Source organism: Heteronotia binoei, chromosome 13, assembly GCF_032191835.1.
Source record: "Heteronotia binoei isolate CCM8104 ecotype False Entrance Well chromosome 13, APGP_CSIRO_Hbin_v1, whole genome shotgun sequence".
In the NCBI taxonomy this organism is placed as follows: domain Eukaryota; kingdom Metazoa; phylum Chordata; class Lepidosauria; order Squamata; family Gekkonidae; genus Heteronotia; species Heteronotia binoei.
In genome coordinates, this window is record NC_083235.1 from 24,193,329 (window position 1) to 24,220,332 (window position 27,004).

The 27,004-nt window shown below is 44.9% G+C and overlaps 1 non-coding gene across 1 annotated transcript; it reads right to left on the reverse strand.

Annotated features, from left to right (window-relative positions):
- Nucleotides 1-4,122: 4,122 nt before the first annotated feature.
- TRNAV-AAC (transfer RNA valine (anticodon AAC)) lies at nt 4,123-4,195 on the reverse strand. The gene has a single exon. It is a non-coding gene; the product is annotated as a tRNA-Val (tRNA).
- Nucleotides 4,196-27,004: the final 22,809 nt, after the last annotated feature.

The following is a 27,004-nucleotide window of genomic DNA, read 5'->3' on the forward strand; positions in this document are numbered from 1 at the left end:
GTTATATGCTTGGCTAGATCTTCAAGATTCTTTGGTGTGAACTTCTATCTCCTATAATGTGTACTACACTAACAGTTATATTGGTAACTGAAGTCAAATTAGATATCTTAAATGAAGACTTACAATCGCTAAAATATGTTTAGAAGTGGTCAAAATAGTTTAAAGAGATAATAGCAGGTAATAATATTGTATTTTAAGAAAGCATTTTTCATGCAGAAGTGATTATTACAATATTGACATTTGCATTTTGAACTTTCTACTTTCCCCTACCCTTTCCCCCCTTTTTTGCTCTGGAAAACTAATAAAAATCTTCTATCCCAGAAAGTAGAGAAAGAAGTACTTTTCTCCCTTTCTCACAGTACAAGAACTTGTGGGCATTCAATGAAATTGCTGAGCAGTCGGGTTAAAACAGATAAAAGGAAGTACTTCTTCACCCAAAGGGTGATTAACATGTGGAATTCACTGCCACAGGAGGTGGTGGCAGCTACAAGCATAGCCAGCTTCAAGAGGGGATTGGACAAAAATATGGAGCAGAGGTCCATCAGTGGCTATTAGCCACAGTATATTATTGGAACTGTCTGGGGCAGTGATGCTCGGTGCTGGGGGGGACAAAGTGGAAGGGCTTCTTGACCTACTTGTGAACCTCCTGATGGCACTTGGGTGTTTGTTTGTTTTTGGCCACTGTGTGACATAGAGTGTTGGACTGGGTGGGCCATTGGCCTGATCCAACATGGCTTCTCTTATGTTCTTAAATAAAGGATCCTAGAGGGCACAGTGGGACTGGTGAGTGCCTGCCTGAGGGGGCATGGTTTTCTATGTTCTGACTGTATATATTCATTCACTGCCAGTTTGTAGTTGGTGACTGTTTCGTGATAAATGTGTTCTTGCTTACAAAGAGCTGAATGAGCCCACTTTATAACAATACAAAATACAAATTACATAGGGATGTAAAAATACAGTGTCCCTGCAACAGAAGCATAACCTCAAGGGAAGTCACCTGGGCTGTGTGCAACAATTGGAGCACCATTACACTTTTACTGTGTGCAGTACTAATGAGTGTACCAGATTATTAAAATGTCCTTGATGTGGAAAGTGCCGTCAAGTCACAGCTGGCTTACAGTGACCCTTGGTGGGGGTTTCAAGGCAAGAGGTGTTTAGAGGTGGTTTGCCATTGCTTACCTCTGCATCATGACCCTATTATTCCTTGGAGGTTTCCCACTCCAGTACCAGCTAGGACCAACCCTGCTTAGCTTCTGAAATCTGATGAGAATCAGGCTAGCCTAGGCTATCCAGCTCTGCCAAAAATAGCCTTAACACTAGCTATTTCCTTGCAATACATGTTATGACCATTAGGGGGTAGTAGCGTCATACTTTTCCCGGTTATCATTTCCCCCACAACTATCTCAATTCTTTTTTTCCAAAGGCAATTATAATATTCCCAGTATATGAGGATGAATCAGAAACTCTGGTTTTGTTAGAGCACAGGCATATGGGGGCAGGGTTTTTTTTTTTAGCAGGAGCACACAGGAATACAGTTCTGGCTTTATTTATTTATTTAGTGGACTTATATCCCGCCCTTCTCACCGAAGTGTCTCAGGGCGGCTTTGTGTCAAGGGGTGTGTCTTAATATGCAAATGAGTTCCTGCTGGGCTTTTTCTACAAAAAAGAGTCCTGTATGGGGGTAGGAAGATGAATCTGATTTTTTTTTAAAAAATTGCTGATTAATAGTAATATTTATACTGCAATAAAACACAAGTTACAGAGCCCTGTGGCGCAGAGTGGTAAAGCTGCAGTACTGCAGTCAGAGCTCTCTGCTCATAACCTGACTTTCATCCCAGCAGAAGCTGGTTCAGGTAGCTGGCTCAAGGTTGATTCAGCTTTCCATCCTTCCGAGGTCGGTAAAATGAGTACCCAGCTTGCTGGGGGGAAAGCATAGATGACTGAGGAAGGCAATGGCACACCACCCCGTAAAAAGTCTGCCCTGAAAATGTTGTGAAGGCAATGTCACCCCAGAGTCGGAAACAACTGGTGCTTGCACAAGGGACTACCTTTACCTTAAAACACAAGTAATTTTTTTAAACATACAGATCAGCTGAGCTGGACAACAAGAGAGAGCTTGTGTCTGTAGTGTAATGGTTATCACATTTGCCTAACATGCAAAAGGTCCCCGGATCAAAACCAAGCAGAAACATATTCTTTTTTATGACTGTAGGAAAATGATACTACTGTCTCTGTGCAGGGCATGCACGTTTGGAATTAAAGTAAAAATACGTTATGAAGAACAGGAAAAAAACAATGAATGATGAAGCAAGGATTAATAATAGTTCAGAACCTATAACAACTCTGCCATATGGAAGCTGCTTTTGCATTCATACATTGTTCCTCTGAGGAAATCTCAGCAGATATCATCCTTACCTCTTCCATTTTATGCTCACACCAACCCTATAAGGCAGGAGTGTCAAACTCATTTGTTATGAGGGCTGGATCTGACATAAATGAGACCTTGTCAGGCTGGGCCATGTGTGTCATATAAAAGGTAATGCCAGGTAGCAAAATATAAACTGTACAAGGGGCACAGACAAACACAATTAAAGATTTTTTTTTTACTTAAAATAAAACATGCTTAAAACATTAGCACGCTTGCAATATTTTGTTTAACAGTCTCTGATAACTGATTCCTCTTGCTCTGAATTATTGCATCAAAATCTGCAGACAATGTCTGTGCTGTAGTAATCTTGGGTATGCTGTTCAGGTGTGTATCTGTAAATTGCAAACTTACTTTTGATTGATTGGCATTCATTACAGAAATCTCATGGTCAATGCTCTGAGCCCCAGGACCCAGGGGAAAACATGAAATAGTTGGGCATTGTGAGCTTTTGTACATAGTTTTGTGTGCTGGTCAAGAACATGTGAAAGCACCATAACACAGAGTATGAGAGCTATGTGTCTACCTACAAAACTATAGTGTTCCTCAGAAAAATAACTGCATCTCCTATGAGGCAGAGCAAGAACAGAGAAATAGCAATGTATAGTGGTCAGAATCAGCCTACTATCTGGGAAGTCTAGGTTCAAAATTTCCAGTCTACAAAGGAAATGTGGTGGAAACACACTCTCAGCCTAATCCATCTCACAGGATTGTTGTTATTCCTCATCTAAATAGTTCACATTGTTTTTCTACTGAGAAAGACTGAATCATGAGAGCATGAAGAAGAAGAAGACGATATTGGATTTTTATCCCGCCCTATCTGCTGAATCTTAGAGTCTCAGAGCGGTCACAATCTCCTTTTACCTTCCCCTCCCCCCACAACAGACCCCCTGTGAGATAGGTGGAGCTGAGAGCTCTTACAGCAGCTGCCCTTTCAAGGACAACTGCTACGAGAGCTATAGCTGACCCAAGGCTGTTCCAGCAGCTGCAAGTGGAGGAGTAGGGAATCAAACCCGGTTCTCCCAGATAAGAGTCTGCACACTTAACCACTACACCAAACTGAATACAGTGCAAAGGGGAAGGGAACCCAGTTGCACCCAGGAGATCACTGGCAAAATGAGCTTAACAAAACACACACACACACATTCACTGTAGCAAGGCAAAAAAATTCTTACCTTGAATAAAACTGTATTGGTCTTAAAGCAGAGCAGGATGGGAGAGAGAGAGGTGGTGGGTCTACACGCTTCTCGCAGCCTACCAGCTGGATTTTTTTAAAAAATTGAGTGCCCCCCCCCTTTTTTAAAGCCCCCCAACCTAAAAAAAAAATCCTGGTTATGCCCCTGGGGTGATACCTAGGGAGGATGGGGTTTAGGGAGGATGTGATGTAATTTCCAGGTGACACTCTAGGAACTTCATGTAATCTCTTAATAAAGACCGCAAAAACACGGAGAAAATCCTAGATTTTCTGGCCACTTTTTCCTCCCACTCATTAATTTCTCAGGGGTAGGTGGGAGAATGGGGCCAAGGGTGAGAGTTTACACTCCACAGGCAGACAAATAGCAAGCCTAACTGGGTCTCCCAACTCCTAGTCCTACGCACTCTAGTTTTCTTCTCTCCCCCCCCCCCCGCCATGTGCACACACCTGTGCCCTGGATAGAGCCAGTGGCTTTGCTTTTCTACAGTCAGGCAAAAGAATGTGTTTCTGCCCAGTTTCGATCTGGGGACCTTTTGCGTGTTAGGCAAATGTGATAGCCACTACACTACAGAAACAGGCTCTCTTTTGTTGCCAGCCCAGCTCAGCTGATCCATATGTTTAAAAAATTTACTTTCATTTTATGGCTCCAGTGTATCCATTATCTTCCTCCTCAAATGTAAGCACCCTTGTCTGGGTAGAGTTGGCACCACTGTCCTGTAGGCAGACAAAAGCAAGAATTTCTACCTAGTTCCAATTCCAGGACTGTTTGCATGCTAGAAAAAACGTGATAGCCCCTATGCTCCAGAAAAGAGCTGTCTGTCTCTGCCAGCTCAGCTTTTCTATGCTGCGCTCATCTATGCTTTCGGTGTTGCCAGAGGAATTAGGGAGGCTGTACCATTAACATTTTAAGTGTTGTTGTTCCCTTGGAGCTGTTTTCTTCCAGGCATACAAATGGCCAATGTCCTGGGTAAAGCTAGCATTGCTCACAGCAAGAGAACACCTGCCTGCTTCCAATTGAGGATTTTTTTTTTCGTATTAGGAAAACTGCCCATAGCAGCATTTGGCAGTATAGCAGGCATGTAGTTCAGTAGCTCAGCTGGTGGAACAGAGCGCTGTAAGTAGTGCAAGAAGGGAATCCTTGGGCCGCTGGTTCAATTCCAGCAGGAAAGGCTGCTCTTTTGTTGGTACTTGTGAATTTCCTGCATTGCGCAGAGGGTTGGACTAGATGACCCTGAGGGGTCCCTTCCAACTCTTTGATTCTATGATTCTACTTCCTGCCCCAAATGGGTCATCCTGCTACAGCTACAACCTTCAGCCAGCTAGGGTTGCCAGCCATCATTTGAGGCAACCAGAATTACAACTCATCTCCAGATGACAGAGATAATTTCCCCTAGAGAAAAAGCCTGCTGTGGAGGGTGGGCCCTATGGCATTATACCTTGCTGAAGTCCCTCCCCTCCCTAAGGCTCCATCCCCTGATCTCTAGGAATTTCCCAACCTGGAGCAGGCAACCCTACAAAGGGGAAGCCAGGACCACTAAAACCATTCTAAAACACTGGAGGGGGGGGGGGTTGTAGCAGGAACTCCTTTGCCTATAAGACCACACCCCCTGATGTAGCCAATCCTCCAAGAGCTTACAGGGCTCTTAATTCAGAGCCTACTGTAAGCTCCAGAAGGACTGGCTGCATCAGAGGGTGTGGCCCAGGGCTTTTTTTGAGCAGGAACGCCCAGAAATTCAGTTCTGGCTGGCTTGGTGTCAGGGGGTGTGGCCTAATATGCTAATGAATTCCTGCTGAACCTTTTCTACAAAAAGCCCTATGTGAAACAATGGTGACATCAGGGGGTGTGGCCTAATATGCTGGGCTTTTTCTACCAAAAAAGCCCTGGTGTGGCTTAATATGCAAAGGACTTTCTGCAAAAAAAAAAGCCCTACTTTATGTACCTTATTTATAGTCAGGGGTCATTTCGTAAAAAATAGGTGATGGAGCTCATTAGCAGAGCTCTTTAATATATGCTGCCCCCCGCAGCCAAAAGCAACCTGATACACGAAAGGAGAGCCCTGGGCGAGTGAGGCCTGAGGCTCTCCTGGCCTCCCCCACAGTCAAAAGGCCAGCAAGCCGCCCACCACCCAGAATCACATAAGAAGTGGAGAAAGGACGGTGTGGGCTTCTCCAGGGGTTAATGAGGGCTGCTGGGGGCATGGCAAAGCCCCTGGTGGCTGGCTGGCTGCCCTCTCTCCTAATCCAGGGATTGTTATGCAGCTGCACCTACTATTCAATGGACAAGGTAGGTTGGGAGGAAGAGGGGGAATCCTCAGAAAGGTTCAGGAGCTGTGCTCCTGTGAGCTCCTGCTGAATATGAGGCCTGTATAGTCCGCCTTTCTCAGTGAGACTTGGGGTTGATTACACAGTGTAGGTCAAAATAATCAACAGGATCACACCTACAATAGGATCATACAAACAGCAACAGCCGCTATGTGCTCTACATACTAGTATGAGTATGAGAAGAATATGTACCCCCACAGCTCAGGAAGATGAAGCAGATTCTGCCCATCCTTTTGTTGGCTCCATCACCATCTTCTTCGTTCCGTGGTTCTGTTCAAAGGGCACAACTCTGGGCTGCACCATACCCAAATGACCCAACTTCCTTGCCAACTGCCACTAAACCAAACTAGTCCCTTCAACCCTGTGTCTTCACAGGGCTTCAGCACATTTAGGGCTGCCAAGTTCCTGACCTGGAGGTTTCCAGCCCGCCGGCCCACATTGGGCCGGTGGGGGGAGATCCTCCTCCGATGTTGCCAGTGCAATGACATCACTTGGAGATTTCCCTCCCAAATTGCTAAAGTGTCTGGGAAAACCATAGAGCATTCCCGGACACTCCCAGAGTGTCTGGTGCACAATGTCACCGGTGTAATGATGTCACTTCTGAATGACATCATCATGCCACACACGTGAAAACTGTCCCCCACCAGAGGCCACGGGGGACTTGGCAACCCCAAGCACATTAGACCTTTGTACATGGGAGAGTGCCGCTGTTATCTTCAAGGAGGAGGGTTGCTAATCTCCAGGTTGTGGCTGGAGATCTCCTGAGATTGCAACTGATGGTACTGAGATGACAACTGTATATAGCATTACATTGCACTGAAGTCCCTCCCTTCCCCAAACCCTGCCCTACTCAGGCTCTACCCACAAAGTCTTCAGCTATTTCCCAACCAGGAGTTGGCAACCCCATCAAAGAGAAGGCACCATGTGTTCACTTCTCACAATTGTGTGTACAGACCATTTCCAAGGGTAGCTCCTGCCTACACAAAGCTCTGCCTGACATGCCATTTCTCCTCCCAGTCTGTTGCTGCCTGCTTCCAGTTCTAAGACCGGCTGAGGAGAAAAAATGCCTGAGGAACACTGTGGGGAGGCAAGACTGGCACAGAAAGAAGCTCTTGAGAGACAGCCCCCATGTGTGTTTTAACCTTTCTAGACCGATTTGTGTGTTCCTGATGTCACTGCCTTTCAGGCGCTGAGCTAAAACAGTTCCTTTTGGCCAAGTGATTGCGGACGATGTGGTTCCGCTGTTCCTTATCTCTTTAATTTGTTTCAGAGATTTTTGATGTGGTTGTGAAGGCAGGGGTTTAGATTTTACGTTTAATTTCTGTGAGCGATCGTGAAGGCTGATTAAGCAGCTAGGCAGGGTAGAAATATTTAAAATGAATAAATACATCACAAAGCGGGCACGTGGTAATTCCCACCCTAGAATGAGTCATTTGTGCGCTTGCCAGGAAAAATGGCGTTGGCTGATACATAGTGAAAGCTAAATTCTTCATCTTCACTACCCAGCCGATGCATTTCACTGACTTGCTACAGCGTCGGGTGGACCTTTTGCAATTTTCTCCATCACCGTCTTACACCCAGACAGGCTAGTGAAAAAGCCATAATATATATATTTTTTGTCACCAGGATGGATGGCCATCCAGCTGTGAAAATGTCATATACTTGAATGTTACAAAAGGAAGATAAGAAAATATTACATCGTAGCACAGGCACAAAAAGGTGCTGGAAAAAAAATGCTTGTTCAATGAAGGAACAAAACGTGGGCGTGCTGAAAGATTCTCTTCCGAGAATGATTGATTTGTGGCTCTTTGGCGCAAAACCTCAACAGAAGCAAAACGCCTGAGGAAAGCCACCATATTAGCCTAGTTTCAGTATACATCGAGTGAAATAATTAACAAACGAGTACTCCTGAGCATGTATAGAGTGCATATTACTCTCATCACAAAATGCATCCAGTTCTACGTGTCTAGAATTCAGAAGCAAGGTTTTTAAACCACAGAGTTCAAGGGCAGCTGCCATTCTAGCAACTTTCTGTCTTTCTTTACAAATTAACAATCAATTTACAAATTAATAACAATACTGAGAAAACAATGTAGAGATTTAGATGACAGTTAAGGCTGTTTCCACATGGAGACCATTTGCTGTGCAGCTTTCACATTGCTGTTGTTAAATACAGAGGCATTTGCAGTGATAACAGGGCATCCATATTGCAATTTCCTTTCCTCAGCCCCCACAGTTCCCCCCATAAAAAACTGGGGGGAAATTACTCTGGTATTAGATTACAGAAGGAGGAGGAGGAGTTGGGGTTGGATTTATACCTCGCCATTCACCAGGAGTCTCAGAGCAGCTTACAATCGCCTTTCCCTTCCTCTCCCCACAACAGACATCCCGTGAAGTAGGTGGGCCTGAGAGAGCTCTGAGAGAACTGCTCTTGAGAGAACAGCTCAGAGAGAACTGTGACTGATCCAAGGTCACCCAGCTGGCTGCATGAGGAGGAATGGGGAATCAGATTAAAGTCCACTGCTCTTAACCACTACATCAAACTTGATGTCACAGTTAATCTACTTGTAAGCCAAAATGCCCTCAAAACGAGGTTGGGGAATTAGTTTAATGGACACTTGGCTTTAATAGGAATCTTTTTTTATCTATGTATACCAGGCTCAACCATTCAGAGAGTGATGCTCAATAAAATGGACTCTAATTTAATAAAATCAATTGTAATTTATTTGAAATAATAGTTCTTTCACACGAGGTACAAAAACAATCACACATTCACACAGGTCTAAAGAAATATATAGAGATCGATAGGGGGTACATATAAGGATAAACATACAGGGTGATACTACCTCTCGCAGACTCCAAGGAAGACTCCGATGGCGACGAATGAGGGAATGGGGAATGGACCCGAAACTGATCAGGAATCGGGGATGGATCTATACAGCGGGATATGGGGGTTGCTGAATAGAGAACACACCTGTGGGTAGCTAGTCCACAGGTTATATAGAGTCACCTCAGTCCTGAGGGGATGGGAGGTGACTGGGAGGGGAGATGGGAGGTTCTGCTGATGACCAGGAGGGCTGGACATCGGCTGGACCAATGGTGAGTCCATGGCGACACCTGATTGGGTGTATGCTTCAACCAATGAACATCACCTTCATCCTGGGCATCCTGGAAACTTCCAAGTAGCGACAGGGCCTGGGGCGGCTCCAGTGATATCAGTATGGAAATGGTTGGGTGATTGGGATGAGATGGGATTATCTGGGAAGGTGACAATAGGGAATCAGATATGGACCTAGGTATCCCCGGTGTAGACAAAGGGCTTGGATGTGGCAGGAGAGATCCTTCCTCTTTCTCATCATCTCCTGGGTGAGGACTGCTGTTCAGGATATTACTGAGCAATTAGGATCAACAGTTGAGCTATTAATCCATTCATAAAACAGATGGGTTGCCTGCGGGCTAGGACTGACTCAAGGTGTGTACGTGAGGTTCCCACTAAGAAGGAATGAAGCCCAACCAGGCAGGAAGATGGCTACAAGTGGTGTTAGCGAAACACAGTGGCTTCCATGCTTAGCGCTTCAACACCGGTCGCCTGGACAGCTCCGTGGCGGCGTAGCCTCCTCCTCGCCATGGCGGACTCCACGCGGTAGCGGGGAAACGTCCGTGTGCGTCTGCAGACACTCTGTGCCTGTCTCAAGCACTTATATACTTAGGCGGTTGGTATACATGAGTCCCACATAGTTCCTGGATAGCTTTTACTCGTATTCACTGGCCAGGCGGATGCAAGCTCACTTCTCCAGGCGCCCTGGCAACCATGTTTGTGACTATGATCTTATGAAAAGAGGGGTCATTTTCTCACATACTGTTATAAGAATCCATTGCAACAACGTACTTTCATTTAATTAAAACCTCTCTAGCCCTTTTCATTGTGAAATTACAAGAGGAAATATGCAGTCAGAGACAGCAAGAAGTCTCTGCTCTCTTCACTGGCCAACCTAATCTCAAATACGAGTGGTGTTGGCTTGGTGACCTATAATATCAGTGCGCAGGAGACCTCATATAGGTGAATGCATTATATCCTTTATTCTACAATCACTATTGACTGCAGTACCTTCTCTGGGCAGAGACAGATGTTTATTTGTAGCACTAATGTGAAGCTGGGGGATCAACCATTCCCTAAACTGTTGATTGCTTCCTGCAAATTATTTTTCAAAAGGTTTTTCTCCAATTGGATTACAAAACAGGAAATGAACCTGGCTTCTGGAAAATAACCTGGAAGATGAGATGTTTGGAGAAGAGGTTAAGTACTACCAAAGGTTCCCAGAAGTGCCCCTAATATTACTAATTCTTCTTCTTCTTCCTCTTCTATTATTACTACTACTACTGTTATTGTTGTTAATGATGATGATACAAATAGTAACACACTAAATAATGCACTTTCAATCCACTTCCAATGCACTTTCCAACTGGACTTTGCCAGTTCACACAGTAAAATCCAGTTGGAAAGTGCAATGAAAGTGGATTGAAAGTGCATTAGTTTGTGTGTGTGATCACAGCCTTAGTCTGTGTGATTGCAGCCTGTGAAATAGGATTGAATAGGTGCTGAAGGCATTTAAACCAATTTAAATGTTTAAAAATCTGGGCACTTTCATTTGCTTGTTTTTATATTTAAACGTACAGTTGCTTTGTTTCAGGTTCTAGAGCCAGAATGGATTAAAAACAGAAATCAATAAATATCGGCTGCAGCAGCAGAACAAGGTTGCTAGAATCATTTGCATCAGGAGAAAGTTCGTGCAGGAATGGATATTTCTCTCCACAGGACCTTTTGCTCCTGATGGGACAGTAGCCATGCTTGTTTAAGTGGGCAGTGAGTCACTTAGGAGAAGGGAATGTTTGGGGTGATGCTGATAGCCATGGGAGTATCTTGATGCACAGTTTGGCATCTTCTCCCTGGAAACAACTTTACGATTGCCCTTGAACACTTGGTCTAGAGTAGGGGTGGCCAAACTGTGGCTCGGGAGCCACATGTGGCTCTCAAAGCCCCCACTGTCCCATCAGCCAACTTGGACAAGGCATTTATCTTTTTAAATGAGTTCTCCAAGCTAAGCCACTCAGTGACTTGGGAGAATGCATTTAAAGTTAAACTTGCTTTCTTTCCATTTCACCCTCCCTTCCCACCTTCCTTCCTTTCTTTTCATGTTGCGGCTCTCAAACATCTGGCATTCATGTCTTGCAGTTCTCAAACATCTGAGGTTTATTCTATGTGGCTCTTATGTTAAGCAAGTTTGGCCATTCCTGGTCTAGAGGGAGCCTTTGCCCTGCTTTTTGTCACTTAGACTCTGCACTATCTGTCTGTGTTGACACAGGCATCAGGGAATTAGGGGGAAATGTAAGCTCCTGAATTCTGTGCTTCTAAGTAGGGTGGAGAGGTAGCTGACCCTTTGACCATTGGTATAGTCCAGTGATTCTAACTGCCTTTGAGTGTGTTCTCAGCACTCCCTGACATACAGAACAAGAGCTGTACAGAACAAACTTTAAAAGAAAGGCCGCACACAAAAAGAAATATTAAAAGTTACTTCAAGTGGACACAGGAAATCTAGTGGGAGAGTAAAACCAGAGGGAAGATAAAACAAAGTTCACAGGCTTTGCCTGACTGTTCCCTTGAACTTTTTCCAGGGGAAAAAAACTACCAATGGTGGTAGCCACTGAGAAGAACATATTCATTTGTCCCTTACCTTTTGAATCCCAGCCTTTCTCCAAGAATTTCAGGGCAGCATAAATGCAATTCTCTTGTTTTATCATCACAATAGCCCTCTGGGGTAGGTTAAGTAGAAAATTGCATTTTCTCTTGGGAAAAGCAATTACCAGCCAGAAAATAATGGAACTTTTGTCCTGAACAGGAAGGACTGGTGCTTCAAATAGCAAGTTATCATTTCTTTATGTGGCTTGAAACCATGATGTATTAAAGCTAAAGCCTTGGCAGATGAAGGTTTTTGAAACTGTAACCGGTCCCTTGAATTGACTTGATTCTTCTATTGGAATACTACTCTTTAAGGCAGTGGATAGGGTGGTCAACAAACCTGGAGAAAAGTTTCCTCTCCCTTTAATAGGGGCTTGATGTGCCCTTACTTGGATAGCACAGGAAGCAAGCTTGATTTCATCAGATCTCAGAAGCTCAGCAGGGCCAACTCTGACGAGTACTTCTATGGGAGAACTCTTGGAATACCAGCAGTTGGGAGGCAAGGGCAGGTTTTATTCAGTCACCAGAGGTCGACATGACTTCCAGGTGCACACATGGACACACATAGATGGATCAAAATACAAACATACCAAAAAAAGTATTTTTCATATTTCATATTTGGGAATGAAAACAGATTCACATTAAGGCTCTCTTAAAGGGAGAGGACATTTCCCCCTCCAAGCCAATTACTTTGTGTGGGCAGGAGTAGCCATTAAGAATTGGAAACAAATTTCTCCATCACAGAAGAAAGCTTGGCCTCAATTATTTTTGTGGTTGGCCCTAGCCCCTGTGGCAGCCATTTTGAGATTGGCCCTGCCCACCTTGCAGCTGTTCTTAAAATTCCAAATGTGATGTAGTTGCCAACCTGCAGGTGGGACCTGGAGATCTCCTAGAATTTCAGCTGATCTCCAGGTGACAGAGAACAGTTTCCCTAGAGCAAGGTTGCTTCAGAGGGTGGATTTTATGGCATTATGCACATATTCTGATTGTTCTCAGGGGGTTATTTAATACATATTCTGTTGGAATGTCCTCTTTGTATCAGCCTTAGAAACAGGCTTTTAACACAGTACCTGGATCATTTTTTTCATCTTTTCTCATCACAACCTAATTTTAATCGTTTTATAATCTGACAGATTTCCAAACCTTACACTTGCTGTTGCAAAATTTTTCCGTTGGTTTAGTGTTTTGTCCAGATGCTGCTGCTTAACCAGATGGGTTTTTGACTCAAGACTTTGAGTCAAGGAGCTTTAATCCGATCAAAGGGAAGGAATTCTAAGAAAACCAGGGTGCAGACCCCATATACAGTCCCATATTCTGGGACTATTTCCCATGGAACAATGCATGCCTTACTTTTATGTAATTTATTTTAGACGTCTACTGTAAAGCCCCATTCTTGTACGCACGTCCATGAGAGTAAGTCCTACTGAACTCTTAGTGGGATTTACTTCCAAATTAACATGTTTAGGCTTGTGTTGTGTACTAAGCAGCAACATCTTTTGGCATTAATGAATCGGGATTTTTTTTTTTTTGGCGGCTTGAGCACACTTTCAGTAGGTGAGGATTTTCTATAAAAGTTCCAGCTCTATGCAGGGATCCCAAGTGATGCAGGGGCAGAAGTACTGGGTCTGAACTGGGGAGACTCAAGTTCAAATCTTAACTCAGCCATCATGCCACTTACTTGGTGGCCGTTGAGCAAGTCTCTCTCCAAAAGCTTAAATAAGACGATCCTCTAGGTGCGAAGAGTAAACAACACATTCTGTTAATGTAGAAGAGTTCATAAATGCTGGGGGAAAGGCTTTGTTCAATATATCTGCCCTCGGGTAATGCTTAAAGTCACAGAGAAAGCCACTCTCTTGGAAGGCTTCTGCTACAACAAACCCCCTTTTCACCCAAGTCTGTGCATACTTCTATGTGTTCAGCTGGATGCCTACTGATTCCGTTTATATCTTGCCTTTTCTCCAGAGAACAGAGACATACAGGAGGTTCCCAGGAAGTCTCCCACCACCCACTTGGTTTGGCTGTATCTTCTGATCACAGCTTGGGCCCTTCAGTATACTGGGAAGTATGGCTCACTAAGGCAGCTTCCGCATAGATGTTTTGCTCCTTCTTGGTTCCTTTACTGCAGTGTTTCTGGAAGCATCCGGAAGACATTGTCCTCTTTGTGTCCTGTTCCAGTGTTTCCCACCAGTTTGCTGTGATCTTTCCCAAATCTGGTGTAGAGATGCCAATCTCCAAATGGGGCCTGGAGATCTGCTGTTACAACTGATCTCCAGAGACAGAGATCAGTTCCCCTGGAGAAAATGGCTGCTTTGGAGGGTGGATTCTATGGCATTGTCCCCTGCTGAGATCCCTCCCCAAACCCTGCCCACTCCAGGCTCCACCCCCCCAAATCTCCAGATGTTTCTCAACCCAGAGTTGGCAACCCTACGTTATTAAGTGTGATCTTTTGGGAAAGATGAAGAAGAAGACTGCAGATTTAAACCCCACCCAGAGACTCAGAGTGGCTTACAATCTCCTATATCTTCTCCCCCGACAAAAGACACCATGTGAGGTGGGTGGGGCTGAGAGGGCTCTCATAGCAGCTGCCCTTTCAAGGGCAAAGCCATGGCTGTGAAAGCTATGGCTGACCCAAGGCCATTCCAGCAGCTGCAAGTGGAGGAGTGGGGAATCAAACCCAGTTCTCCCAGATAAGAGTCCACACATTTAACCACTACACCAAACTGTCTCTCCGATCAAAGGACCTTTGTATGTCATGGGGGAAGGGAAGGCACATATTTTGGCAGGTCCTGCCACATCAGTAACATTTCCCTCACCTCAGTCCTCTGAAAATACCTTTCCCCTCAGAGGACTTTAAAAAAAACTGGAGTTAATGTATCACGAAAACACTATCATGATACTGATTTTTTAAAAAGGTTAATCCACTGATGCTGAGTTGGGGAAGAACGGGGGCTGGTGGGAAAAGGAATATGTGGGGAAAGCAACCACAGTGGTAATGACAGGAACACAAAAAATTGTCTTTGTATGGAAGCAACATACCACTGCATTGAGAGGTAGGCTTGTAGTGGCACCAGGGCATTTTTCTGTAGCAGGAACTCCTTTGAATATTAGACCACTTCCCCTGGTGTAGCCAATCCTCCCAAGAGGGGAGGGCGGGATATAAATAAAATTTATTATTATTATTATTATTATTAGAGCTTACAGTAGGCCCTGTACTAAGAGCCCTGTAAGCTCTTGGAGGATTGGCTACATCAGGGGGTGTGGCCTAATATGCAAATAAGTTCCTGCTACCCCCCCCCCCCCCGCCCCCCCCAAAAGCCCTGAGTGGCACTCTAAGCAGAGTCACACACCCTTCATAAGCCTGTTGGTGTAGGATTGCACCAGGGTTAAATGAAAATGTATATGATGAACCCAGCTTGTTGGTGTAGTGGCTAGTATGGACTGGGGAGACCTGAGTTCAGAACTCGCTCCCCCAGTTTTCAACCTCACTGGCAAGCCTTGGATAACTCTGTTTAACCTAACTAGAATGATTCCGTTGCCATTAATTACAATTTCTGTGAATGGTTAACTGCCCTTACAATTTTATCCTCTAGGGCTTTCTCATGGAAGCACCAAAAATCATCACCTCCTGCATTTTGTGGCCTTTAAAGGCTGTTTCAGAGGGTAGCTTTGCTGGTCTGCAGTAGAACAGCTAGAATCAAGTCCGGAAGCACCTTAAAGATCAACAAGGTTCTTGAGGTTTGAGCTTTCAGGACTCAAAGCTACTTCAGTGCTTTCCCACACCGACATTTTCCTCAGTTGTGTGTTTCTGATGTTTGGGGGAGGGGAAGTTCTGTTCTGCATGTGTTTTGCTCCCTCTAGTGGTTTGATTTGGTATGATATCACTTTATATCTCCCTGGGGATTTAAACTGGTTTCTATGCCGGACATAAACCACTGTAACATTGTGTCAACAGCTAGAGGGAGCAAAACATGCATGGAACAGGGAGGAAAGCAGTAGAGACACATCAGCAAGGGAAATGAAAATGCAGAAGAACCCTTTGTCAGATCACATCTGATGAAGGGAACTTCCACTGTCACAGGAGGTGGTGGCAGCTACAAGCATAGACAGCTTCAAGAGGGGATTGGATAAACATATGGAGCAGAAGTCCATCAGTGGGTGTTAGCCACAGCGTATTGATGGAACTCTCTGTCTGGAGCAGTGACGCTCTGTATTCTTGGTGCTTGGAGGGGCACAGTGGAAGGGCTTCTAGTGTCCTGGCCCCACTGATGGACCTCCTGATGGCACCTGGGGGTTTTTGATCACTGTGTGACACAGAGTGTTGGACTGGATGGGCCATTGGCCTGATCCAACATGGCTTCTCTTATGTTCTTATGTTCACTCTTAAAAGCTCATGCCCTGAAAGTCTTTAAACTTTTTTGTATTTCTTTAAAAATATGTGCATCCGTGTGTGGAGTGGGTGTCTGCACCTGGAAGTTATAGTGACCTCTGGTGACTGACCCCTACTGGGGGCCTGCAGGTTATTCATAGAAGTAGCTGAATAAATCCTACCCCTGCCTCCTGACTGCTGGTATTTCTTGGAGGTCTCCCCCCATCCAACTACTTGCCAGAGTTGACCCTGCTTAGCTTCCAAGATCTGATGAGATCAGGCTTGCCCAGGCTATCCGGGTCAGATGCCCTGAAAATTTTGTTGGTCTTTAAGTTGCTAATGGTCTTTGAAGTCACTGTTTATGATTTTCTTTCTGTGCGTCTGTTCCTAATATATAGATCGCACTGGCAACATCATGTGACAGCCACTCTAGGTGTTTCCAGGAAAACTGTGGTTTTCCCAGATGCTCTAGCCATTTGGGAGGAAAAACTCTATGGTACAATAGGTACCATAGAGTTTTCCCTTCCCAAATGGCTAGAGCATCAGAAATGCCTAGAGAGGCCCTCACTGGAGGCTGTGTGGGACTTGGCAACCCTACCTAAAATGCAAAGGAGTTCCAACTACTAAAAAAGCCCTGAACCTATTCATTCTTTTTGGCAAGAGGTGGATAAGTCGCCATTCTAACTTGTCCCACAGGATTATCAGGAATCACCTTGAAAGAAAAGTGGGACAGGAATAAATAAGGCCCTGCTGGCTTGTTTCATACCCATTCTGAAGGTTTAACACTCAGGGTTCCCAGAGGGTGAGGCACTGCATTGCCATCAGGATCCCCGACACAAGGACTGCTGTATCATAGTGGGGGGAAATTATTCATCATCAGGTGACAAAAATATTCGTGATTCAAATAATTTTTTTGTTCTGTGCTAGTGAATTTCAGATCTAAAGGACTGTTTGCTTTTCATCCTTGTGGGTTACCATGGGGATATTTGGTGCATTGTGTTAGGCCTAACACATCATGCTGTGATTGGTATGTGTAGATCCCTTGCATTTTGAGTTTGGTATGATTACACTCATGCGGTCTCTGGAAAGCCACTAAAAATAATTGCCCTGGCATTTGGAAGTCGCTAGTCTTTCTCGCATAGCAGAATTGCTTCTAGCTTGTAGTCTGCTTAGCAAAGAGTTTTGCATGCCTCCTAAGCTTGCACACATTTGTTTTGCCATTGGACTGTGGCCCAACAGAGGGTAAAATACGTATCTCCCTTTTTTCGCCGAGCTTGGAACAGCTACACCTTTCTGTAGCAAACTTTTCTAGACTGCTGAGCCTCTTTCATACTTTTTAAGTAGATAAATAAATATTGCTACCATGGGATACAGAGTGGAAGAGAGTCAGTTGGGAACTAAATTCACATTCTTATCAAGACTGGTTTCACATTTATATCGTAGAAGCTGGAAATACAAAAATGTATATGCAAGTCCCATGTACCAAAAGATGTATGGAGGGAGTGGGCTAAAAGCCGTCCTTCTTGAAGAATTGGCTTTGGTTAACCACTGCATGAAACCACTGAGAGAAGTCATCTGTGGACGGATGATATCCAACACTGCTTCTTTTCGGCAGTCAGTGGAAATTCTGATCAGGTGGTTGGAGGCAGGAATGGGACATATGGGGGCCAAAAATAGGGATGCCAGCCTCCAGGTGAGACCTGTGAATTTCGCAGAATTGCAGCTCTTCACCAGACTGCAGTTGTTATGCATGAGTGTCAATGTTGTCATCAATGGTGTTCCTGCCTGGCTCATTGGAGCCTGAAGGACTGAGCTTGGGAACTTAGGAACAATGGGCAGTAGGATCCAAATGCAGACTGCCCTGCTCCATTCACAGGCCCCCAGCTGGTTTGAATGACCCTATAATGTACTAGAGCGGGAACCCAGTGTTGCGTATAGTTGGCCCAGTGGGTCCCTTTCTGGAGTATTGTTAGTGCAGCCACCTACCATGCTGTACTCATGAAAGAGCTTGTTATCACTATCACCTCGCCTCTTCAATGCCTAGAACCCACTGTATTATAACAGTGATCAGTTCCCCTGGAGAAAATGGCTGCTTTGGAGGATGGACTCTATGAGGCTGTACTCCACTGAGGCCCCTGCCCTCCCCGGGTTGCCAAGTCCAATTCAAGAAATATCTGGAGACTTTGGGGGTGGAGCCAGGAGCAGGGTTGTGACAAGCCTAATTGAATTCCAAAGGGAGTTCTGGCCATCATATTGAAAGGGACCTCATGCCTTTTAAATGCCTTCCCGCCATTGGAAATAATGAAGGATAGGGGCACCTTCTTTGGGGGCTCATAGAATTGGACTTCCTGGTCCAATCCTTTTGAAACTTGGAGGATGATTTGAGGAGAGGCGTCGGATGCTGTGCTGCAAGTTTGGTGCTTCTACCTCAAAAAACACCCCCCCCCCGAGAGCCCCAGATATCTGTGGATCAATTCTGCATTATACCCAATGGGATTTGATCTCCCTAGGATATAATGGAATGCTCAGCAGACATTCCCCCACACACTTTCTGATGACCCTGAAGCGATGGGGGAGGGCCTCAAAACCAGGGGATCCCCTGCCCCCACCTGGGGATTGGCAACCCTATTGCATCCCCAAATCCCCAGGAGTTCACCAGCCTAGATCTGGTAACCTTATCCCTATCATCTCCTTCCAGTGGCCGGGGGGGGGGACCTGGCAACTCTAGCAAATAAACTCAAGTTCAGTCCAGAGCTGGCAACCCTACCTCTGAAGCGTCACTCATGTTTAAGTCACAACCACAGCCTACCACAAGACTAAAGACCCCAGTGCTAGATGCTACTATTTTTTTAGCATCTGTCAGGGTTTGGAAGGTATATTAGTTTCAACGTTCATGGCTTTTGTCACTGAGATTTGAGGAAGCTTATACAATTTGAAGCATTGCAGAAAGGACTGTATAATACAATTAAAACCACTGCAAATAAGGATGGTATAATACAAACTACAAAACATGCAATGAAGAAGAAGACTGTAGATTTATAGCTCACCTTTGTCTCTGACTCAGAGTCTCAGAGTGGCTTACAATCTCATTTATCTTCTACCCCCACAACAGACACCCTGAGAAAACTCTGGCAGAAGCTGTCCTTTCAAGGACAACTTCTGCAAGAGCAATGGCTGACCCAAGGCCAATCCAGCAGCTGCAAGTGGAGGAGTGGGGGATCAAACCCGGTTCTCCCAGATAAGAGTCTTCATGCTTAACTACTACACCAAACTGGCTCTCCCAGCTAGAGTGAAAGGTTAAGAACAATGTACTTGAAGCTGTGTGAACAATGTAACGGGCTGCGTGAACAATGTAACGGACTGTGTGAACAATGTAATGGACTGTCTAAATTCTCACAGACAAGACACCACAGCCCTGCTCCATTTCAAGCATAACTGGTATTTGTTAGAGTACTAAAATAACTTTGAGCACATTATCTCAGTAATTCTTACAACAATTCTGTAATGTAGGTCAGCGTGATTGTCCCTCATAGAATCACAGAGTAGGAAGGGGCCATACAGCTATCTAGTCCAACCCCCTGCTCCGTGCAGAATCAGCCTACAGCATCCCTGACAAGGGTTTGTCCAGCCTGCCCTGCGCTGGATAGCCCAGGCAAACCTGCTCTCATCAGATCTCAGAAGATAAGCAGGGTAATCTGTGGTTAGTATTTGGATGGGAGACTGTCCTTGAAATACCCAGTCGGGAGGCAAGTGCTGGCTCATTCGGCCACCTTCTGGAATATCCTCCAGGCCCCCAGTAGGGGTCAGTCACCAGAGGTCAACATGACTCCCAGATGCACAGACAGACACACAGACACAAACAGGAAGAAAATGCAAACATACCAAAAGAAGTGTTTGTCCAGCCTATATTGTGGGGGGTGTGTGTGTGAAACTCAGAGATAGTAGATTTTTTAAGGATACCCGGGGGGGGTCAAAGCTCAGGTAAAATTTGAACATCCCAGCTTGCCCCTGTAATTTCCAGATGTAATTTAATGTAATGTAATTTAATGTAAAAGGAAGTTCCTGCTTTACCTTTTCAGGGCTTTGCTGTGTGGGGGCATATACTGATATTGTGGGAATCCTAGCCATGGTCCGAGATAGCATAGAGTCTAAATGCAAATTTCTCTTTTCCAGCATAATCCCTGCCACAGATTCCTGGTTTATGACTTGACACTAATTTAGACATACAGTCCAGCCAGGATGGAAGCTGGCATGGTTTATTTATTTAAAATTCTGACTGCCCTTCCTGATAACCAGGCTCAGGGCAGTTCTCAGTGATCACAATTCAAAACAACCCAATACTATAAACAGTAGAACATTCCAGTTCCCTAAACTGAGATGGCAGCGAGTCCTGGTGGAGCTGCTGTCTCTCAGGGGGAGTGAAAGTGGAAGGGGGAGTGCTAGATGTAAACCATAGCTGTCATCAGGGCTTTTTGTAGAAAAAGCCCAGCAGGAATTCATTAACATATTAAGCCACACCCCCTGACACGAAGCCAGCCGGAACTGCATTCCTGTGCATTCCTGCTCAAAAAAAACCCCTAGCTGTCATCAGCCAAATACCTGGCAGAACATCTTTGCCTTTCAGGCCCTATGGAATCAGAATCATAGAATCAGAATCATAGAGTTGGAAGGGACCTCCAGGGTCATCTAGTCCAACCCCCTGCAAAATGCAGGAAACTCACAAATACCTCCCCCTAAATTCACAGGATCTTCATAGCTGTCAGATGGCTATCTAGTTTCTGTTTAAAAACCTCCAAGGAAGGAGAGCCCGCTACCTCCTGAGGAAGCCTGTTCCACTGAGGAATCGCTCTAACAGTCAGGAAGTTCTTCCTAATGTTGAGCTGGAAACTCTTCTGATTTAATTTCAACCCATTGGTTCTGGCCCTACCTTCTGGGGCCACAGAAAACAATTCCACACCATCCTCTATATGACAGCCCTTCAAGTACTTGAAGATGGTGATAAGGTGGAACAGAAGTAATTTCTGCAGGGTCTAGATGGAAGTTGGCACAGAGTTCCACCAGACGGGCCAGGGCAGAAAAGGCCCTGGCCTTCTTCGATGACAGCTGGATCTCTCTTGGGCCCAGGGACCACCAGTAGATGTTGGTCACTGGATTGCAAAGCTCTCTTGAGGTGGTCTCAAAGGTATGTGGGTCCCTGGCTATTATGAGACACTGATCTGGAATTCACTGCCACAGGAGGTTGTGGCGGCCACAAGTATAGCCACCTTCAAGAAGGGTTTAGATAAATATATGGAGCACAGGTCCATCAGTGGCTATTAGCCACAGTGTATGTGTGTATATAAATTTTTTTGCCACTGTGTGACACAGAGTGTTGGACTTGATGGGCCGTTGGCCTGATCCAACATGGCTTCTCTTATGTTCTTATGATCTGTGGGGAGATTTGCCCTTGCCTGTTCATGGCTCCAATCTGTGGATTTGAGTGTCCACAAATTTAGCCACATGGAGAATTAGATATATAGATGATGTGACTGTAGCCTGCTGCAATGTGTCTTCTTGCTTTTACTGCATTGCCTTCTACCTTTATAACCCATTTTCTGCATTGTTAAGATATGTTTTGGGAGTCCCCAACGTGGTGCCGGTGGGCACCGTGCTGCCAAGCCCCCAGTCCAGGTGGGGGTTCCCCTGCCCAGGAGATTCCCAACCTGCCAGCTTACATTGGGCTGGTGGGGAGAACCTCCCCCTACATCGCCGGTGTGATGACGTCACCCGGAAGTGATGTCACCATGCCGGTGACACGGCGCGCGGCCGTTCTAGGCAGGACCAGATCTAAATTTTTTTGAAGGGGAACAAAATTTAAAAATGGCGCCCCCTTATGAGCCGTTCTATCTTATGGTCCCATAGAATACAATTGAGTCCATACCCAATTTGACACCCCCACCCCTCTCCTGGTGCCCGGGGCAAGCATCCCCCTCTGCCCCACCCCTAGTTCCGGCCCTGGTTCTAGGTGTTTCCAGGAAAACTATGGTTTTCCCAGGTGCTCTAGCCATTTAACTTTTCCCGGGTGCTCTAGCCATTTAACTTTTTAATTTATGAAACGGTTTTTAAATTTGCATTCTGTTCTAATTCTGTTATTCAACCTGTACATTTCTTCGTGACTGCCTTATGCTGTTTGATCTTTGTTTTATATTTTGTAACCTACCCTGAGTCTCGGTGAGAAGGCAACACTGATTCTCTTGTGTTAGAATCAGCTTCCATCTCCCTAAAAGCACTGCCTGGAATTATGCTATGGTTACCTACAACGCACTCCTATCTGCAAGGAGAAGCAGCATGTGAGTCAGTGGGATGTGTTTCCAGACAACGAAAGCCCTTCCATGCTGATAACTATTTGTGTGCACTGTGGGTATTTTGAAGCATGTGTTTTCATACCTAGAATGAACATCTGGCTTCTCTTTCAAACATCTGCTGTTTCATAATCCCCAGAGAAGTAATCACCCTTTGATGCCGTTTACTTCTCACAGTTAATCAGCCTCTTATTCACAATCGTGCCTTCTTCCACAGTTCCCCCCTGTTCCAGGATTTTCCTTTTGCCTTGGAGATGCTGTGATGTCATAACGTATCATCAGAGGTCGATGTCATAGAATAGGAAGTAGATTCTCTTGATTTAGCCTGCAAACACAGTGGCTGTGCATGAGTGCAGATTTCAGATATTAGTAGATAGGAAAAAATCTGCATTTTCTCGCTTTGTATAAACTAATACACGTTTGTTCATATTTCAAGTAGCTTATTAACTGGTTGAATTTATATTTTAACCCACCCAAATGGAAAATACGAGAAAGTAGTATTTTGTCCTCTTAAAGTTGGCTTGATAGCTTGGTTGTCAACAAGCCTTTACAAAGTTATAAGAGCACCTACTGACAGCCTTGAAAGTCAATTCCTATAAAGAGACAATACAAAAATAACTAGTTATTAGAGAGAATTGACTGTATATATGTAAGCTATATTTCATTTCTTCTTCATCATCTTCTCCTCCTCCTCGCCTTTGTTGTTGAGTGGTTGAGAAGAAAAACATATGTATTAGGCAGTCATAAACCTAGTCATCCTTTCGTTTGATCAAGCTTCAGATCAGATCCACGCCTTGAGACCGGTTATCCTAATGGAAATGTAGATTCAGATGATTTCCACTGATCCTGGTCTGGATATTCTGTGGGATAAAAAGCAGATCACAGTACAAGAACCCATGGGCACTCATTTAAACGAATGAACAACCGTGAAACTGCTTCTCCACCAGCTATATTGACTTGTGTTTGGTTTCTCAGCCTAATTCCAAGTATTGGTTGTTTCACTTATTAGCCAGGTGCCTCCATTATAACGGGTAGAATGAGGGTAGAACCATGAGCTTGTATATACGGAAGGCCATAAGTGAATGTATATATGCACATGCTGTGCATCTCAGTGTGTTCTCCACACAGACATCTGTTGACCTCCCTGTGGAATCAGTGGGTTGGATTCTGCCAGCTTTTGGACTCAATATTACCCAATCCTCCTCTTTCTTATGGCCTGTTCCTCAAGGCTTTTGGCTATGCATGATCCTCAGTATATCTTTTTCTGGGTGGCCAAAAGGACCCCTCCTTCCATTTTTACTTGTGGAAAGGCTGAATGGGTCCAGCCCTATGTCACTGAGACCCAGTGGGGAGCAGAGAGCAAGTTTCTCCCATGATGCAATAGTGTCCCAAAGAACATTACCTTGCTTTTCACTTTTTAATTTTACTTCCCCATGAAAAAAAAGTAAAGATGTATAGACCATTCTGTTTCTTGGTCACACTACGGTGCAACAGTGTTGGGGTCTGGCTTTTAATCTGTTACCCAAATTGGCAGTCTTCTAATTAGTGGGGGGAAATTAGCTTTAATGGAGATAGAGCAAGAGGCGGGTAACTGGGATCTCCACCAATGTATAGAGAACTCTCAAAATAAGCTAGGCTAAAATTCAACCGGAAAGGTGTTTTATTATAAAAGAATACAAAAGCAAAATGTATACACAAAGCACACAGAAAACACACAAGCTAGCTAAGAGGAAATCAGGGAGGAGTAGGGAGAGAGGGGGAGTTTCAGAGAGGGGATATTTACTGATATAGAAGATCAAGGTCTGCAGAAAATATTGTGAAATGGCCAGTGTTTCACAGAGTGAAGATGGGAGAAGGCCCACGTGCTGTTTAGCACTGAGAGCACACATGCTGCTAGGGCACAGAGTGCTTGCAGTTTAAATGTTCCCTGGGGCAGTCTGAAATGTTTGCTCCCCAAACAATGCTGGCTTTTCAGGGGATGGACAAAGATCTTGGGAAAGCCTTGATGAAATTGCTGGTAGTTGGAATATAAGTGTTAGACCGATTTCCCACTCACCTTACACCGCTCTCACACGCCTCTTCTCAGCGGGACTACCGTCCGATTTCACACTATCTGCACTATCTGCAACTAGCTTTGGCTTTTTCATGCCACAAACAGAAGCCTCTAAAAACCAGTTTCTGTTTGCAGTGTGAAAAAGCCAAAAGCCTGTTCCCTGGGGCAGATAGTGTGAAATCAGACAGAAGCCCTGCTGAGAAGAGGAGCATGAGAGCGGCATAAGGTGAGTGGGAAATCAGTCTTAACGTTTCTTGATGACCCTCAAGTTCAGGATGGGAGAAACTATTGGGTTGTATGTTTAGCTTTAAACATTGCATAATTAGGGTCAATGGGCAAAGGGAAACATGGGGTGTGGATGAGATTAATTCAATATGAGGTTCTGTTTTCTTGGAAGAACCATGGTTTTAAATTATGCATCTATTTAGGTTGGGGAGGAGAGTTGTTAGCTGGTCAGCCTCTATGATTCACCTACCAAAATACTTTCCCGGGTTTGTCTCTGGCCAGCACCCATTTCGGTTGTACTATCCATTTGGGTTTCTCTTAGGCCAGGCCAGGACCGGCACATCCATTAGGCAACCATAGGTGGTTGCCTATGGACACGGCCCTGGGGGTGCTGAATTGGGCACCCCCCCCCCAGCGAGCGAGGAAAGGAGAGCTGCTTCACTTCATGCTGGCAAATGAAGGCCCTGCTGATCAGCTGCCTGGGGCAGCAGGCACGGTGGGGCACCCTAGCACCGGCACTGGACCAGGCAGTGCCCTGCACAAATAATTTTGGAGAAAGGTGTTTTTCTCTCTCTGTGCTAAACTGCCCCTCAAAGAGGAGGGGTCTGACTGCTAACTTTTGAAGATTGTTAAAGCTCTCTGTGATGTTGGTTCTGCATGCTTTGGTCATACCGCTCTACAAGTGAGCTTTCATATGCTTTGAGGAGATCAGAACAGACTACAGATACCCATATTTGGAATGGTAGAATCCATGTAGGTAATTGTATCAGATGAATTCACAAAAATGTTCTCCAAAGAAGCTGCTTTAACTCAAGTGTACAGCTTTTCTGAAGTGAAGCTATACTCTTTAGGAAAGCATTTGGAGGATTTTATGAACTTAGGGCTCGTGTTGAGCTTACGCAATTTTGTATATTCCTGGAATCTGAGTATCTGTGCTGATGACAGATTATTGAGTTTATTTTGGCTCCGGAGTTTGCTTTTTATCTTGCATTATTTTAAAGTGGGGAACTGCTTTTTATCATGTGGGTGGGAGGGAAGCAGGATATAAATTAAATGAATACAACTGCTAGTAATACTGCTAGTAGCAATACTAGAGTTACTTGCAATGATACTGGAGCCCATGCTCTCTCTGAGGGGCCGATCTGCTTAAATAGCTTTCCTGTCTCCTGTTCACAAACAGAAATAGCCAAAAAAAGCCTCTATGATTCACCTACCAAAATACCTTCCCAGGTTTGTCTCTGGCCAGCACCCATTTTGATTGTACTATCCATTGGGGTTTCTCTTAGGCCAGGCCAGGGCCGGCACGTCCATTAGGCAACCATAGGACCAGATCTATGGTTGAAAATGCCTCCTGAGCATTCGGCAGAGGATGTGTAGTTCATGGACCCCAGCAGTGTTAGAGGATACACCCCTGCTCACTTGGTATACAGTTTATAAGATGGCCAACAGTATTATTTTTATGGCTTGAATGTACATCTCAAATCAGTCTTTGCTACACAGTTCTCAACTGTTCATCAAAAAGATTTGCTTTGTGTTGGATTTAACCCTTCTTAGAAAATATATTGAGATTTTAAAATACTTGGGAGTTTTGACTGAATGCACGTGTCAGAGCCTTGTTCAGAGTCAGTATTGTCTACACTAACTGGCAGCAGCTTTCTCCAATGTCTCAGTCGGAGGGAGGTCTTTCACATCTCATGTTCATGAGATACCTCACATATCTGACAAAGTCAGTTTTGACTCACAAGAGCTTATATCCTGGGGGGGGGGGCAGGAATTGGTCTCTAAGATGCTACTGGACTTGGATTTTACTCTGCTACTTGACAGCCAGTGTGGTATAGTGGTTAAAAGAGGTGGAATTCTAGCAGGAGCTGCTTTGCATTTTAGGCCACACACCCCTGATGTAGCCAGTCCTCCAAGAGCTTACAAAAAAGAGCCTTGTAAGCTCATGGAGGCTTGGCTACATCAGAAGGGTGTGGCCTAATATGCAAAGGAGCTCCTGCTAGAATTCCACCATTGGTGGTTAAGACGAGTGCCAGACTAGTATCTGAGAGACCCAGATTCAAATTCCCACTCATGATGTGGAAGCTCGGTGGGTGACCTTGGGCCAGTCAAACCCTCTCAGCCTAGCTTACCTCGCAGGGTTATTGTGATAAAATGGAGATGAGGAGAACAACGGAAGCTGCTTTGAGTCCCCACTGGGGAGAAAGGTGGGGAACAAATGGTTAAATAAATAAGTATTCACAATTACCTTGACCACCCACCAGAAGCAGCCTAAGGTAGATAGACCCAGGTGGGCAGCCATGTTGGTCTGAAGCAGTAGAACAAAGCTGGAATCTGGTA